Source organism: Anabrus simplex, chromosome 1, assembly GCF_040414725.1.
Source record: "Anabrus simplex isolate iqAnaSimp1 chromosome 1, ASM4041472v1, whole genome shotgun sequence".
Classification (NCBI taxonomy): domain Eukaryota; kingdom Metazoa; phylum Arthropoda; class Insecta; order Orthoptera; family Tettigoniidae; genus Anabrus; species Anabrus simplex.
The window spans coordinates 1,033,207,409-1,033,224,064 of NC_090265.1; the positions used below are offsets into that span (position 1 = coordinate 1,033,207,409).

General features: G+C 38.9%; 1 protein-coding gene across 1 annotated transcript in view; it reads right to left on the reverse strand.

The window, feature by feature from the left end:
* Positions 1 to 16,656, reverse strand: part of Pect (phosphoethanolamine cytidylyltransferase) — a 132,702-nt gene that overhangs the window by 7,491 nt on the left and 108,555 nt on the right. The window lies entirely within an intron of this gene.

Below are 16,656 nucleotides of genomic sequence, written 5' to 3' on the forward strand. Positions count from 1 at the left end.
GGTTTCTTGAACTCAGAAATAATCGTAATCTTTCATCGTTTAGAATGACTTGCATAGTCATGTTTTAAGGCAAAAATGCATAATCCCCCAATGCAACAAAGTTGATGGTAAACCTGTAGCAGTGTGGTAGAAATACAGTACTACTGTAGTGCTGCATCAGATAATCAGATATTAGTATGTTCCTCAGATGATCAAAGAACGAGGTTCATATTGTATACCTTGAATACCGATCGCGACGTTTGGTTCTTTAGTCATTTTGTCAATTTCTCAATAATAATCGTTACCATACTCCTGGAAAATGTGTGCGCTTTAGAAGCTTGTACTGTACCAATAAATTATCAAGGGACATTATCTATGACTCAAATATGGCCAAGTAGATTTTATGTAGTTGAAAAAATGCAGAAGCAATTGTCAAAAGTGTTCAGTCTCCAAGAAAAGTCAGGACTTTTAATGATGTTTTATCCTTCAGAACCAGCAACTCTTTATCATTTACAACTGAAGTCTCAAACCATAAAAACTGGAAGCTTGAAAGTTTGAGAATCCTAGTTGGTGCGCTAAATGAACCACCTGGTCGAACCATGGTTCCATCTGGTGGGATATCGGTTACAAGAACTTGTTTAACATACTTCAAGAACACACTTTCCAGCTCGGGAAACTGACCTTGACACACAAGTTTTCTTTTGCCACTTGCTCTTCCTTCACAAGCACATCCAATTTCTTTCCTTTTGTTTAGCAGTGTGGATGAACAAATATTCAATTTCTATGCAATATCCATATGCTTCACGTGAGGATTGTGATCTGCTTCTTGATGAACGTCAGCTTTTCATAATTAGTTATGAACTTTACTTGTAATAATAATGTTATTTGCTTTACATCCCACTAACTACTTTTTACAGTCTTCGGAGATGCCGAGGTGCCGGAATTTAGTCCCGCAGGAATTCTTTTATGTGCCAGTAAATCTACCGACACGAGGCTGTCGTATTTGAACACCTTCAAATACCACCGGACTGAGCCAGGATCGAACCTGCCAAGTTGGGGTTAGAAGGCCAGCGCCTTAACCGTCTAAGCCACTCAGCCCGGCAACTTTAGTTGTGAACTTTGGATGCTGAATGAACTAGCAAACACAACACGTGTCAAGTGAAACAATGAAACAATCTCAAGCTGCTCTCTGTAGGAGGAAGAGAGAATGATAGAAAGAGAAGGAATTACTTTAATTTCTTGATCAAGGACAGAGCCCATACGCTGTAAAAAAAAACAATGGAAGAATTTTACACCATAGAAGATGCAACTAAATTTTTAACTTTGTCATAAAAAATGTGGAAAATAACTTTTAGTCAAACAGCGCTTTTAAAATTTGAGTGTCTTAACCCCTCAGCGCCGACCTCTATACGTGGTATAGACCCTCTTTTCTTCCGTAGCCGCCGACCTCTATACGTGGTATAGACCCATACATGGTTTCGCATTTACGGCTATAGCGCCAAGAGTTTTGGTGTTATGGATACGCAAATTGTTTTGTTTCCAAGAAGACATTTTCGGGTTTATCAGTGTTCTAAATAAGAATTGAAAATCGTTAAAGTGTAGTTGCTTTTGCAAGGATAATTATTTGTCAATTATGTCTGAGCACCAATCCCTGCTTTTTTTAATAGTCCGTTTGCTTCATTCTTTCCCACAGAATAAAATAAAGAAATGACGATCTGAGAAGTCTTTTCGTGTGATGTTCTTTGCTCTAATTTTGTATTAAGTGTGCGGTTTATTTATTATATTTTTCTTTATTTCTCAGCTTGTAGTCTTTTCGTAACTCTCCACGAGTGCTCTGTGTAGGCATCAGTTAGTGCTGCTTTCTGTCATACGACACGAGAAGCAGTTGTGCATGGTATATATCTCGTTGGAAAGACGATGTATTGACCTTTTAATATGAAATATGTATCGAGATGGTTTGATTCGTCATAAATGTTATTCCCCTCATTCAGTTTCGTCCTGCCGCTTTCGGTCCCGCTGCAGCTTCATCAGCTTGTGTGACGCACCGCGCTCAATGGCTAGCTCCTGCTGAGAGTAACGTGCTTGAAATATTGTATAATTCAAATGAAAGTTTAGTCGGAAGTAGTAGTGGCAGTATTAGCAGTAGTGATAATGAAATAGATGATGTGGCTGTGACCGATGCAGTGGTAAATGATGAGAGTGACGATGAGGAGGAACCAGTACTTGGAAATTTCGTGCAGGAGAATATAGATAAGCATACAGGTCAAAGGGAAGTTTTCACGAGTGAATTACGATTCCTAGATTCTACAATAATATTTAGACAAGTCACAGGGACAAACATTGAGCAGTTATCTTATCAGTTTCAGCTAATGGAAGGTTTGTTTACGAAGTACAAAATTCGCTTCTCGGGCGGGAAACGAAATATTCAAGGCCGGCGCGCATCAGATAATACAGTTCCAAGGTTTCAGGAAATATGTTTTATCAGGAAATTAGCACCCAAGAGTGAGAAATTCAAACCTCAGGGACGTTGTATCGCGTGTTCAAAACACGGTGAAAAGAAGACATCGGTGTACTGCTGCCAGGAGTGTGCCTTGGGTCTCTGTCTCGAAGAGTGCTTCGAACTCTATCACACGGAACTAAATTACTAAGGAAATGTGAAACAATTATGTAATTATCTTCATGTACATAGTTCTACTATAAGGAATTCCAAATTTCGTGAATATCGGGCTACTCTTATACTAGTAGTAACGCTTTAAGTGAATCAATGCATTTCAGTCGCGCGTAGTTGAAATCTCATCCGGCCGCGGGGTAGGAAGCTCTTTAAACGGCTGCGACGCTGAGGGGTTAAGCATCAGAAAGGGAAAAATGTGTTAACTGATATTTAATAGCATTACAACTGGGATTGCTGAAAATCGGTGTATTAAAGTGGGAAAACGTGCTAATGGAGAAGGTACTAACCAGATTTCACTATATATATATATATATACATACATACAGATGTTTGGATACCTTGTATACTACAAGAGGACAAAGAAAGCAATGCTAACTGATTCAAATCCAATCAATGGTGATGTTTTGCAAAGCTATTGTGCTTTGCTCTGAATTTTTCCACACTTACTCCAGGAAAGTGGTCATATAATTCTTTTCTTTACTGCATCATCATTTTAAATTCAGTCAATTTACCTGAATTCATGACAAGTATCTTTTCCAAATTTTCCTTTTGAAAGATGTGACTCATTTTAAAATTGTAGACTAAGACATACTGTTAAACTTAGTTATGGTTAATGTTTATATGTTGTACTATCTAACCACAGATTACTGATAACAATAGTCATAGAAACAGCTGAAAACTGTAGCCAATTGAAATATGGTAAAAAAAACAGTCTAATGAATTAGTTTAAACTCTCAGTTTGGTTACCATACCAGAACTGAAAAGGTAGCAGGAGTAACAAGGCATTTACTGTGTTACCATTCAGAGCTATGGAATCACTCCATCATTATCACTGTACAGTTCAGTTTCCTGGGTACTCTTAATGAGCCTCTTCCACTTCTTCCTGTCCATATACAACTTGTCATAGAGAACATCATCGACTATCCATCCTCTGGTAACTAGATCAACCTTGATCATATCCATCCATCAGGTTTCAGGTCTTCCTGCAGGTCTTTTCCCCTCCACCTGTCTTTCCAAATTTATTCTGGCTGTTCTTGTAGGCTCCATCCTCATCACATGCCTGTACCACCATAGTCTGAATGTACCGGTTCAGTCTAATAGGGATGGCTTTATTCCGGCTTCTTTCCTCACCTCCTCATTTCTTAACTTGTCCATCGTGGTCTTCTGGATGGTGGATCTAAAAAATTTCATCTCTGATGCTTGCAGTCTTGATGAAACTCTTTTTGTGAGGGTGCACGCTTCAATACTATAGGTCAATATTGGCACAAAATAGCTGTTAAACATCATCAGTTTGGCTGGTTTTGGAATTATGTCATCCCATAAAAGTGTTCTTACTTGTTGGTAGAATTCTGATCCCTTTTGCACTCTGTAATTTCCTTTCTGACCAAATTATCACTGAAGATTACACTTCTAAGGTATGGAAAACTATCCATACACTCTAGCTGGTGGTCTCATAGTTTTACACTTGCTGGATGCCCATCCCTGTTGACTGCCATCAACATTGTTTTGGTCTCGCTGATGTTGAGGTTATATTCGTGGAACTGGGATTTCCATACGTTGAATCTGGTCAGGCACTCCCAGATCTTACCTTTTATAACAATATCACAGGCCTTTCCAATATCCAGGAATACAATGACCAGGTTCTTGTCTTTTTCCCAATACTTTTCCATCAGCATGCAGGTGCTAAAAATTAGATCCATTGTTGACCTGTTACTTCTGAATCCATATTGCTCCTCCTCTAACTGTGGTTCAATGGTGGTTTTCAATCTCCTTTCTATGATCTCTAGAATTTTTAGTGCATGAGATAGCAGGGTTATTCCTCTATAGTTGGTGGGTTTCCATCTGCTGCCTTTCTTAAACAGAGGAATTATAATGCCCTTGCTGCAATCTGCAGGTATTCCGTTGTCTGTCCATATGGCATTTAGTACTCTGTGCAGCCACTGTATGCTCTGGATGCCTGCTGCCTTTATCATGTCTGCATTCACTTCATCTGCACCTGAAGATTTTCCTTTAAGCATAGATTTTAAGGTTGTCTCAGTTTCTGTCCAGGTGATGGGAGGTTCCTCATTGTAGGCTTGCATTTCCAGTTCTGTATTTTGTTCTTGAACTGGTCTATTCAGTAGGTGGTCAAAATGGTTCTTCAGGACTTCTGACATGTCACTTTCTGTCCTATCACTCCTTGAGAAATTTGGTATAATAAAATCTGATTAAAAAATCTGTGGTCTTGATTTTGCTGAAAGACATGGTTCTATGACTGCAGTTACTAACTAGTTCACTTTCCTCTTTCACCTTGCCTGATCAACCTTTCTTGGTTAACATCTGCTCTCTTCCAAGGAGACCTAGACCTTTTATTCCCTTTTCCAATACCCTCCTCCTTCAAGCGATCAGAATGCTTCCTCTTTTTCCTAAGTGGGATGTTAATTTATTTATTGAAAAAATTGCGCACAATGTGCATCAGTGTTTACCATAAGTACACAATGATTTTTTTCTCTTTTTGCAAAACTGCAAGTGATATCTGTGACAACTTTCAGCACACAGTTCGCATACACGTGAGTCACAAGGGTCATGGAATCTCTTATTAGTGCAGACTACATGATGGAAACCATGACAAGCATACCAGGTCACCACATGTCTTAACTCGTAGTTACACTGTGTCAGCGCCTTGTCCGTCATGGCATCAGTGGCATAAAACTCGCACCAAATGTCAGTTCGTTTTTGTTCTCGCTTTCTTAATGCATTCTGGAGGGCAATCGTTAATGGTAGTTGCATAGTATTTCTGATTTCTTGAATTACACTAGATAGTCTTCTTTCGTTAGGACATATACAAGTCTCGATTGAGTGAATTGTGAAACACCAAGTGTTCTCTTAAGAAATGAAGCCTTCACTTTTTCTATAGTTTCCAGATCACGTACTTTTAAATGGTTCCATATAATTTCTATTCCATATGTCAAAATTGGAATTATTTTTGCTTGAAAAAGTTTCACTGCTATGGGCAGAGACAATTTTTCTGGGTTTGGAATGTCTCTCTTGGCTCTAATCACTGCTGTTGCTTTTTCTTAAACATGTAAAGAGAAGGTGGTCCAAGTCGTCTGGAGACAAATGCCCAGGTATTTGAATTGGTTCAGAATTGGTAATTTGTTTCCTTCTAGGTACAGTTGCTCTTTTATTGCATTCTTTCCTCCTTTCCGAAGAGTCATTTGAACTGTCTTCTTAGTATTAATTGAGAATTTATTTTCAATTACCCATTCCGAGAGTCTATTGAGTGTATCTTGGACATTTTGTAAAATTGGCCCTCCTATGACAATGTCATCGGCATACACGTACATCACGACGTCCTTATCCATCCCATGGGTGATTCTTGTTACATCAGATGTTACGATATTGAATAAGATGGGACTCATGGGGTCCCCTTAAGTACACCATTTATTTGCTTTATGGTACTGGATGTAGCAACGCCATCATCTATTATCACTTTTGTGTCAGATAGAATATTTCTGATTATTACGGTGAGGTAGTTTTCCCATCCTAAGTCTAAGTTGCATAATTTATCATTCACAGCTATGAGATAGACAGTCTTCATATAGAAGTAAAACTTCAAATATGTGCCGTCTGTATGCTGCCATTTTGAAATTTTAACAGCTATTAAGAGATTTAACATAGAGCTGATGTCATGTTAATTTAACACAAATCTTAACAGTTTGTTAAATTTTGTTAAATTATGTGATAAGTCTACTTAACAGAAGTGTTAACACTTAACATTCATTGAAGAAACGGGCATTACTGCGTCTGGAGCGTGGCGAGGTGCACGTGACATGCTGGCAGCAAGGTACATATAGGGAAGACCTACAGGCTTGCTGTTAGTTCTGTCTCTGGCATCAGTATGGGAAAAGCAAGCCATTTCTTGAGTTTGATGGCACAGCATCTTGGTACCAGCATATCTGGAGCGGTGCAGCTTGTTCGCTGTTTTCATGCCACTGTTGTGAACATGTATTGAAAGTGGTACAAAAATGGGTAAATGACATATCGTCTAGCCATGAGTCCATAGCGTCCCAGAGGTACAACGATGGTGACCAGGACTATGTTTTGCAACACACGTTTCTGTGAAAACTGCTGTGCATGGGACTGCAGAGGTGAAGACCCAGCCTTACTCCAAGTCTGACTACACTCCACTGACAGCAGCGTGTGAGGTGGGCACAATATCACTGACACTGGACTGTGGATGAAAGTGTAAGGCCACTTGGTCCGATGAAACCAGATTGCTGGTTCATCACATCAGTGGATGAGTGCTTGAACACCATTTACTATTGGAGGGTATGACACCTAGTTGCACCATTGGGTGGAGAGAGTCCGGTAGCGAAGGTGTGATAGTTTGGGCAATGTTTTCATGGGATACACTGGGTCCAATAATTCTGGTACACTAATCCCTGACAAGTGGTGGTGGTTATTGTTTTAAGAGGAAGTACAACTAGGCAATCATCCTTTATTAACACTAAACAGAGAGAGAAAAAGCTGAAGGGGTCCGACACTTCGAAAATGAAGGCATTGACCGAAGAAAGACTAGTGCCATGAAGGGCATGAAAATGAAAAACTCCTATGCCTCGCATGCTGTAAAACCATCGGGGTCAGAAAAGAACAAGAGTTGACCAAGGGAAGTCAGATAGGATAGATGAAAGTGAGGAGCCTGGCACGAGTAAGTGGAAGCATTGCCAGGCCTCAGCTAAGGTCCCTGTGGTCGCCAACCCACACTCCGAAGTTAAGAGTCCTGGGACTCCTTTTAGTCACCTCTTAAGACAGGCATGGGATACTGTGGGTGTTATTCTACTGTCCCCACCCACAGGGCCAATAATAATCCCTGACAGCTGTCCAGAACTTGGGCATTATTGGGAACAAGTTTATTAGTTCATGTCAACAGTGTTCCCTGCTTGTGTTGCCTATTCTACAAGTCAGGATGGTGAAGGCTGGTCTGATAGTCCTGATATGAACCCAAATTACTGTTTATTGTTCAACTTCGAGAAGCGGGTTCATACTACATAACCACTGCCCCATGGTATACATCAGCTGGAAGATACGCTGCTGAGCTTGTGGTATGACATACCCCACGACACATTACGCCACCTTATTGAATTGATGTCTCACCGAGTGGTCATGGTTCTATTGGCTAAAGGTGGTCCTACACAGTATTAGGTACGGGATAATAATATAATGGCTCATCAGTGTAAAGATTATTGCATAATTCTGGCTCACGTTTAACAATAACTATGGTGAACATAATGATTCACTACCAGTCGGAAAAATACTTCAACGGTAGTCAAAAATCTTACTGTGTTTACACTGCTCCATTTACGTGGGGACTGAAAATCAATATAAGTACACTTACTGTACTGAATACAATCCCCGTTTACATGTACAGTAGAACCTCGATGCAACGTTCCCAGAACTATCGTTTTCCCGTATCCATCATTCAATATATTCAGTCCCAAAAATGTTCCATATACACCAATGTTAAATTCCTCCGCATCTATCGTTCCTTGAACAATCGTTTTATCGCATCGATCGCCAAAAAAATTAGTCCTCCACCACAATTTTTCCGCATGGATCGATCGTATGTAAGAAAAATATACGCAAAAGTTTTTTGAATTTAAAGAGACAGCTGAATACTCCAGCATATAATAGCGGCAACCTGTTACGCGAGAATGTACAAGCGATTACGAGTTTCTAGTCTTGAGCAAGGATCTCATGGCTGGAGTGCTGTGCGCAGGTTATTCATGCGCAACATCACTACGGGCCTCCTGGCGCCAACGTTTCTCCTCAACCCACTAACCGGCCCCTAGAAGTATTCTTATTTACAAGAATTAAAGCGGAGGCACTATAAAACTCAAATTTGCCACCATTTTCTGTGTTGCTACTGGCTGGCTAGGGCTACCAGCTTTGTTGAAAATGAGGAAATCGTGCAGTTTAAAATAGTCATGCCATGTGCCAGGTATGTTTTAATTAGTCACAGGGTTATTAATCGTGCCGTACCTTCTGATGTGTGTGAGATGCTAGAGGTCTGTCGACCACTTTGTTGCCCACTGCCCAGTTGTTTTGCTACAAGCCGGACCAATAATCTTTCCACTAGCCTGATCTTGAAACTAGTTTGAAAGTTGGCAGCATTAATTAGCCCGCTGTGACATTGTCCGCGGCACGCTATGTTGAATTTCTAACCTCTGTGACATCGTCCGAGTCGCGCCATGTGGGGTCTCTAACCTATTATTCGCGAAGGGTCTACGGAATCTTCATCAAGAGAACTGACCTTGAAGGTTTTCCAATTACTATGAGATATAAGGAAAAGTGAAATGAAACGGCGTAAATGTAGCACTTTTTATTTTCATCGCGTATATCACGATTGCAATATTTTGATACCGTTATGTACAGTATGAGCATGGCTAAATGATTAGCACGTGTTGGCCTTCAGTTCAAGGGGTCACGATCGGGTCGGGGATTTTAACTTTAGTTGGTTAATCCCGACAGTTTGGTGGACGTGTGTGTGCGCCGACTTACGCATTAGGATTCATCTTAGGTAAGAGCCACATTTGGTAAGCATGTAGATCGCCTATCACGCAACAACTCGAAAGATCTGCACCCGGCTTCGGAGGCCACATGCCATTATTATTATATTTACATGACAAAAAATGCCCAAATACAGTATCCGTATTTTATTATTTTGCTTTCCCCCTATTTTATGTAACTTGCATTTATAGTTTTCCAGCATCCATCGTCATTTTCTCCATTGCCCTTCTGGTGTGTTGTGAAAAATAAATGTTCATTAAAATATGGCACAACAATTTTAAATAGTCCAATTGTTGTGAGTCTAGATGCCAAATACGCACTGCATTATTACAAAATATTATTACAAATTGTAGTGCAACGATTATAAAATCCACTTGTGAGTCATCATCATCATCATCGGTTTGCCCTTCCAGCGAGCCGGGTAGGGTGTTTGAAAACGAGCGTCTTCCAAAGTTGCCTATTCAAAAAGATTTCGTTGTCCAAGACAGATTCCTAATTCCATCCTCTTCTCTCCACGTCTTCTCTCAGTTGGTCCATCCATCTTCTTCTTGGTCTTCCAGCTGGTCTTCTACCTGTTATTCTCTTTTCCAAATAAGCACATGGTAACCTTGTGCTATTCATTCGCTTAACATGTCCAAACCATTTGAGTCTAGATGACCTAAGTCTTTCCTCCATTGATTCATTTAGACCTAGGTTAGATCGGATCTCATCATTTTTCACATGATCAAGTCGGGTCTTTTGGAGGGCAGTTCTAAGAAATTTCATTTCACAGGCTTGAATCCTACTACAATCCTTTGATGTTAGTGTGCAGGTTTCCAGAGAATATGTAAGGATGGGAAAGAAATATGACTTGTACAGGGTCATTTTTGTTCTTCGTGGGACCTTCTCATCCCATAGTAGGTGTCTAACGATACTGTAAAAGTTAGAGCCTTTGGTTACTCTGTTTGTTATTTCTATCTCAGCTCTGTTATTACTGGCCATTACGCTTCCTAAATAACTGAATTGGTGTATTACTTCAACTTGGTGGTCGTGTATTTTTATGTTGCATTCTGTATTGTGTCTGCTGATTTTCAATGCTACTGTTTTTGATGGGTTCAATTTCATTCCATAATCATCAAACTTCTTACACCATGCATTCCGATTATTTTGCACTCCCTCCTCTATTTCATCCCATATTGCCACATTGTCTGCAAACACCAGAGCCTGAAGATCTTTATTACCTTTTCCTTTTAGTTCCTTTAAAATGGTATACATAACTGCTATGAATATAAGAGGTGATAAGGCACTTCCCTGTTGTACTCCTTTGGTTGTATGGAACCATTCAGAGTGACCATCTCCAATTTTGACACAGCTTTTACAATTACTATATAGCATTTGGATCTTCCTAATAAGGTACTCCGGTACACCAAGTTTTCTAAGACTTTTCCAAATAGTTAGTCTAGGAACATTATCATACGCCTTTTCAAGGTCCATAAACACAATAATTAGGTCTTTTCCTCTTTTCCAGTGTTTCTCTGCCAACATCCTGAAAGAAAATATCAGATCGGTTGTGCTTCTTCCAGTCCTAAAGCCATGTTCCTCTTCTAAGGTAGGCTCTAGTATATCCCTTACTCTGGCTTCAATGATCTTCTCCATAATCTTAAGGCCGTGTGATAAGAGGGTAATGCCTCTGTAATTTTCACTTTTCCTTCTACTCCCTTTCTTAAAGATAGGAACTATCACCCCTTTTGTCCAATCTTCAGGTATTTTGTTATATTTCCATATTGTTTTGAGAACTCTATACAGCCACTGTATTCCTGGCAGACCAGCAGCTTTAATCATGTCAGCTGTAATTTCATCAGCTCCTGCTGACTTACCACTTCTCATCCTATGGAGAGCTTGCTCTACTTCTGTCCATGTAATTGGGATATCTTCCTCTATTGTTTTCTGTCCTACATCCTCAACAGAGATCTCTTTAGGGCCATATAGGAGCTTGTCAAAATACTGCCCCATTGTATCCGTGATATCTTTCATATTGCGAATTATATTCCCATCTGCTGTCTCCAGGGCTGTAATTGCTTCTTTATCTGATCTTTTACTTTTCCATATATCATTTTCATATTCCCTTTACTGTCTTCTTCCAGTTTAGTTGTAAATTCTTTCCAACTTTTCTCTTTTTCTTCCCGTACAATTCTCTTGACTTCCAACTTTCTGTATCTATATTCCTTTGCCATCTCTTCCAATTTATTGTTGTCTATTTGGTTACTGTTGATTCTTCTGTCAGACTTAGCCACATCAAGAAGTTTTTTTGCTTTATTCCTTTTCAATATAGCTTCTTTCACTTTATCATTCCACCAAGATGTTCTTTTCTCTCTCACTCTTCTGCTTGTTCTTCCACATATTTTATCTGCACTACCAACCAGACTTGCCTTAAAATCATTCCATTCTTCATTACCTTTCTTTGTGTCTGTTATTGGTATTTTAGCTCTGATTTCCTCTTGAAACTGCTGTTTGACTTCCACATCTTTCAATTTCCAGTCCTTAATTGGTGGTTTTTTCTTCTTGTTTACTTTAATAATAGGTTTGGTGACTTTTAGGTCTGCAATGAGGAGTCTATGGTCACTATCAAGGCTCTCACTAGGTACCACTTTTACATCATGCACCTTTTCTCCACTTGACCTATCTGTGATGATAAGGTCTATCACTGATCTACATTGACCATCCCAGCTGCAGCTCGTTATCTTGTGGCTATCCCGTTTCTGAAACCACGAGTTCTTCATCAGAAGTTGGTTTTGTGTACATAGATCAAGTAGAAGTTCACCCTCCTCTTTTGTATTACCAAATCCATATGGACCAATAATGCCTTCATAACCTGACCTATCAGTTCCTACCTGGGCATTAAAATTCCCAATTATCATTATGTTCTCTTCATCAATGATGTCCTCTAGTTTTTCTAGGAAGCTTGCTTTTTGGTCATCGCTACAACCCTGCTGGGGAGCATAAACTTGGATTACAGTTTGAGTTTCTCCATTTAGGCATATTTTAGCTTTGATTAATCTCTCATTGATGAAGGAGACATCTGTTACACTATCAATGTCTTTATGGAGTATAAGACCAACTCCATTCCTCGCCACTGCAGGATTACCACTCCAATATCATTTATATCCGTCCTCCAACATTCTTGTGTTGCAACCTTCCCATTTGGTTTCACTTAGCCCTAAGGATGTGAATATGTCTACGGTTCATTAAATCCGTGATTTCATTGCATTTTCCTGTTGGAGTCATAACGTTTAAGGTTCCAATCCGAAGCTTGTTTCTATGATTGGTTCTTGTCGTGCATCTTGAATGAACATCGGACATGACGTCATTAGTTCCAAGAGTACTTGAAGTATTGTCGACATTCAGAATATGTTTCTTTCCGAGGCTCGTTTTTGTTTTGAAAGCAACTGCATTGTACTCCTGTACTGACTTGCTAGGCCTAACGTACTAGAGGATTTTCTTTCAGGGTGGTCTCTCTTAGCCTTTGGCAGTCCCCTGCCTCACTGCATGGCAGCAGCTGATGAATTTATGTATTATTTCCCACACAAAGGTCTCATCTTATCCAACTTTCTAAGGGAAAACTCCTCTGCTCGCAGCTAATGGTTTTCCCTTAGTTTGCCTGTTGTTACATATGTAGAAATAAAATCATCTTGTTACATTCTTAATATCATGTTAAAAGAAATTATTGTTTTGTTGATGATATAGACCGATATGTGAGTTAATTATGGGAATTCCTCGTTTCATCTGTAGTGGACTTATATTTAACACAGAATGGAGCTTATATAGTAGTGTGTCAAATACGGAAAAATCGTCAATTCAGACTGACTCGTTTTTATTGTCTGTAGGAGTCTTAATTTAAAAGAAAGAAAACATTTCATAAATTAATGCGAAAACAGAGGGTAAACAGGGTAAACAGGAAATAACAAAAATTAGTACTTACTCCCCGTCCTTCAGTCCCTCTAAGCGGGCTCCGTCCTGTATGCACTATCACATCGTGTTGACGCTGGACTGATCGCTTACAGGCAAAGAGGGTGGGCTGCTGTTATTTAGAGGAGGGGAAGGGAGGCTAGTGGGAGAAGGTAGATGTGAAGGTGAAAGAACAGCAATCAGTTGCCCATGAGGTGTAATGGATGTTTTGTTTGTTCTAGAATTTGACGTGAAGTTGATGCAAGTGTAATAGACTGATATAACTTGAAAACAATGTTCTTTAACCCATAGGTAAATAACGCAAGTATTGAGCTCGAATCATTATTATTATTATTATTATTATTATTATTATTATTAATATTATTATTATTATTATTATTATTATTATTATGACTTGTGAGGTATGGCTATGAAGTATTTACATCCATTTATTAGTATTATTATTTACGTAGTTAGGTACGATCATATTATTTGTGAGGTTATGACATGAAACATGTGCTCTATATATATTAATATGAGTTTAGTAATGTAAGAATCCGTAATTAAATAGTACATAATTTATTATATATATGATGTACCACTACAATATTGTGCAACACACCGTAATATCTGAATGTACAACGAGAACCATGTAGAACCTTCCTTACATTGTAACTATGCTATTGAACACTCTAGAATTTACGAGATGATAGGTTGTGACATATCCTTCTGGAAGCCTGGCCAGGCAACATATACATGGTGGTGGTCTTGATGGTGGAGTTGTTTTTGTGAGCTCGTGGTGTGATTCTGACAGTAACAGTCAAATGTTTTTCAAGATGGCAGTCACATCCTTCTTATTATCCGCAGTTTGGTTTTGTTTATGATGGCAGTTGATTAGGTTATGTGTGTATAATGTGAAATAAGTTGTAAATAAATAAGTGTACACAACTGACAGCATTTTGTGTGAGTCTTTGTGGATACATCAAAGTTCATGAATTCATTGATGAGGACATTGATCCTTTCTGAAATTTCACTTGATATTGAATTTGACTGAACCTTTGATCAAACTGTATGTAGATATTGAAACGGGAATGTCACAGCGACATTCATTATTAAAGTATTTCTGGTGCATGCGAGCGAAACTCGTAACAACAGCTGTACGAGAGGTTTGAAAAGACCACTGTGCGCACAGGTGACTGATATAGCAGCTATGCACACATCCTGCTCGCTGATGGATAGCCAGCCAAGGACACATGATATAGCCATCGAACATTCAATTCCTTCCATCTCATGATTTCCAGAACCGAATGTGATACAAAAATTTCAATTACATCATCGTGTAGCCAATAACAACAGAAGAATATCAAATTTCATTAAAATCGGCGGTGGGATAACCGAGAAATTGAAGATAGAAGATTGATGAATCAGAAGCCACAATGCCCGTACTATGGGTATAGAAGGAGCTTGTTGAGTTAGCTTAAATCAGTATCTGTGTGTATTCCCAACTGCCACGGTGTGTGGGCCAGATGTGGAAGATATCGGTCAGAGATCGTTACTTTTTTCGGCAGATTGCCAATGGTAGTTGTGTTTACGGAAAGTACAAGTGTTCACGTCTCTGGACATACACATTTCTAAGTGTTGACGGTGGAAACTTTGAACTCTATTTTTATGCGAGATAGGAAGTGATATAATATTTTGAGTCATCAACAGCTGATAGACTTGTGTATTAAAACTTGTACAGTTTGAGTAATTAACATTCTTGAGAATGGAACTAAATTCTCCGAGCGAATAATCATAAATTATTATCAAATTGCATAAAATGGGCGGACTCGCCACATAATAGTTTACTGTTAATAAACTTAACCATGATAGGTTAATATTGTGTCTGGTCCGTATTGACTAGCCTGAATGTATAATATAACTATTTAAAACAGTTTATTTGAATCCGCCTTGATCAATACACTCATTAAATGAAAGAAAAACTATTTATTAGACCAAACAGTGTTCAGATAAATGGTTGAGACTTCCTGAAACATGTTTGGTTTAATAAATAGTTTTTCTTTCATTTAATGAGTGTATTGATCAAGGCGGATTCAAATAAACTATTTTAAATAGTTATATTATACATAATAGTTTATCGTAGTGTTATTGTACATATTCAAGGAAGTGATAGTTCAGTTACAAACGAGACCATTTGACTCGTGTCAGTCTTTCGCAACGAACTGTATCATATTATTTTCATGAGACTGTGCCTTAGTGACAGAATAGACCAGATTTTTGAACTGTGTTTGCTAAGTAGGCTTGGTGCACTAGAACAGTGCACTAAACGACAATCATTTCATTTGTGTTGAACTGTGTAAATCTTCTTCTTTCATTATGAACTGTGCGTGATATTCTATTAACTTGAGTTACGTCGACAAGTGGATTGAATGACAATCATTTCATTTATGTTGAACTGTGTTAATCTTCTTATTTCGTTTTGAACTGTGGAACTTGTAAATTTTACAATCTGTGTTGAGTAGTAATATTCAGTGAAGGTACTAATTTGCAAAATGTGCAGTGCAGTAAAGAAATGTCATACCAGATCTCACAGACATTCTGTGCGATGCCTATACACTTCTTTACTCCCTTCAATAATCCCACAATGCACGTAATCGATCATTAGGTGTCAGACTTTCGGGTTCGATTCCGATCCTCATCGGACCTTCAAGACCTATCAACCGCCGTGGGATAATGTGGTGGCATGGTGCTGAGAGATCCATGGTGAGGGGGAAGGAGTCCAGCAATGCAGGATATCGCCGGCACCAAGAGACAGCGTCACTTCCAACCACTCTTTGGACTTTCTCAAAGCCATCCTTTACATCTGTAAAAGGTGATATATTTCTTGTGTAACTTGAATAAACAAAGACTTAAATTTCAAAAGAACTTATTTGAATACCCTTCTCTCTGTGGTTCCTAGCATGGACCGTACATGCCGATAAAGCTAAAGTAAGGGCGTTCCTGTTACAATATTCATATATATTAAGCAACATGCCCTTGTCAGCTGTCTGTAAAATTTTTAAATACTGCTTTATGGATGTAAAAGAGTGATTGAAATCATTCATCTATTGTGTTTTGCAGCATTTACATGTTCTTTGTATTGAGTTAAAAAACCTCAAGATGTTTATGGTTGCAATCTTCGTCGCTAGTTGTCCACTTTTCACAGTTCCCTCAGGACAGGAACACCAGGAACTATGTGTTGCTCTTGGGGGGTGCCCTAACCGTTTCTGAGGCTTCGACTCACTCTCAATCATTTTATATGCTATTAGTACAATGGGCTCGCCACGCCCAAAGGCTACCATGCGAATAAATATGAATGATAAATTATTAAAACAATCTCCATTTCCATATTCCGTTCATGGAAATGACAATATGTTACCAAATAATACAGTACACAGTTCTACTTGAACACTGGAGAATTTCTCTCTCTTTCACTAACGCTATGGAAATGAGTATACTTACACCCGATGCCTCCAAAAAAATGAATGTAGTCT